The sequence below is a fragment of the Malus domestica genome, chromosome 06 (genome assembly GCF_042453785.1).
Source record: "Malus domestica chromosome 06, GDT2T_hap1".
Taxonomy (NCBI): Eukaryota; Viridiplantae; Streptophyta; class Magnoliopsida; order Rosales; family Rosaceae; genus Malus; species Malus domestica.
In genome coordinates this window covers 15,142,724-15,144,881 of record NC_091666.1, presented here as the reverse complement: position 1 = coordinate 15,144,881, position 2,158 = coordinate 15,142,724, and the positions used below count along the sequence as shown (strand labels likewise).

At 43.0% G+C, this 2,158-nt stretch overlaps 1 long non-coding RNA gene across 1 annotated transcript; it reads left to right on the top strand.

Annotated features, from left to right (window-relative positions):
• Positions 1-227: 227 nt before the first annotated feature.
• On the top strand, positions 228-1,844 carry LOC139196671 (uncharacterized). Its single transcript, XR_011581767.1, has 3 exons — positions 228-370; positions 506-626; positions 1,051-1,844. It is a non-coding gene; the product is annotated as an uncharacterized lncRNA (long non-coding RNA).
• Positions 1,845-2,158: the final 314 nt, after the last annotated feature.

The window sequence follows — 2,158 nt, the reverse complement described above, 5'->3', positions numbered from 1 at the left end:
TGGGCAGTTGATGTCACAGCCCGTCCCGGAGGTACTTTTGGCGGGAATGTGAAAGGACAAAAATGCCCTTGTCAGGTATCAAGGTATGGGTGTATTACGTTTTGAAAATGTTTGGTCCCTAAACTTTTAAGAAGTTGTTTAAGTTAGAAATATTTTGGAAGTTGATTTTATATTTTTGTGGTTAGGGACTTAAGAGAGATTTTGGATGGTGTGGATTGGTTTGACCACACAAGATCAGTCCCTTTCTCTCCTCCCTCTCGATCACCCTCTCAGTCTCTCTCTCTCTCTCCCGACCTCACACCCAAACACACCCATATCGTACGGACCACCACCAAAACCCTTCAAAACTTGACGGATCGGGGCAAATAAGGTATGTATCTTCATCGTTTTGACGTCCTGAGTTCATTGGTACTAGTTTTAGGAAGTGAAACCTTCGATTTCACGTAGATCCCAAACCTCCATTTTTGAGGTACTGTTCATGCGAACGTAAAATGTTGTGTTTCAGGAGATTTCAAGCTTGTGGTGAGCTTTAGGAGGTCCTAAGGAAGCTCGGGGACGTTCGTTGGAGAATTTTGGACGCCGGGATCGTAGGTTTCAAGTTTGGCCGAACCCTTGGTTTTTGCAAGGTGAGATTTCGTAGTTTTTAGGCCCTAAAACTAGTCCAACGTGATAGTACACTCTTAGGGCTTCAATTTGGTATAAAATACGAAGAAAATGGGTGAAAAACGAAGGAGAACAGTGAGTTTGAAAATCGGCCGGAGTTCGGCCGGAGTCCGGCCACCGGAGAACCAGTCCGGCGAGACCCTGCGAGGAAGATGACACGTGCGCTGCACGTGCTGCGCGTGGCCAGCGCGTGGACCCGTGCCACGTGTGGCGCGTGGGGGCGCGTGGGGCTTCCAAAAATTTTTCTAAAAATTTCCCGACGCTCGTGACGTCGAGTAGGTCGATGTGGTATATTCATATACCAAAATTGAGCATCGTATGAGAAGTTATTTCGAATTATTGGTGATATGCTTAAAATTAATGTTTTTATAGTTGTTTCGCATATAGGTGAGACGTATCCCGAGGACGACCGCATCCAGGGACGCCACGGGGGTTACGACCCGTCGACTTATCAGTGAGTGGGCAGTTTTGTTTTCGTATTACCTATATACTACTGTTTTTCCCAGAAAAATGTTCTATATGAAAATATGTCTTGAATATGCCATGCATAGAATTATTTGAAAATCATGAATTGGTTTATGAATTATATGATTGAGATATGATGCATACATGTTGCATGGTGCTGTGGAGGCACAGGTAAGTCAGGTGAGTTCATTATTCATTTAATTGAATGGATTGATATCAATATAATTTGAGCTCATAACCTGCACCCTAGGTGTTAGTGCTTATATTATTCACCACACCGCACGCTCGCCTTGGATCCAAGTAGGTGGATGTCGTACAGACCATGTGAGGGTTCCGACATGCTAGTCGTATAGATCACTAGGCGTGATTCCGACTAGTGGGTGATCTTAGTTATGCGCGCTGATGATATGATGAGAGAAGCACTAGAGCGTATTTTTACACCTTTCATCGTATAGACTACCTTACGTAGTTCCGAGTGATGTGCAGAGTAGGGCCGTATAGGTCACTGTGGTGACTCCGGCTTAGTGGGATTTGAGCTATTGAATTAATCGTATAGGACCAACTGCAGGGTCTCCGATTAATTCCTTATTCACCTGATTTATATTTTTATTTATGTCATGGCATGTTTTCTTGAAAATGTTAAAGATTTGAGATTTAAATGTTGAGATTTTATATGGTTATATATTTCTGGGAAAGTATACAGGTTTTTACGGCGAGGGGATATAACTGTTTTAAAGAAATGTTTTGCAAAACTAATTTGTTTTACTGACCCACTCATTTTGTTTTGCGCCCCTCCAGGTTCTAGGTTAGCGGTGGTTGGCTCACGAGGTCCTTTCCGGCTTTCTGACAGATTTGGGACATGTAGGACTCACCTGAGGGTGATGTATTCTTATTTTAGTCCTACTAGACTGCAGATAACCTATGCTCTGAACTTATGTGTTTACTTGTAAACTCGTCCGGTTATGTCCGTATGTGGTTATGTTGAGTTTGGGTTGAATTTCTGTTGTTATATGTTGTTATTACGCTTCCG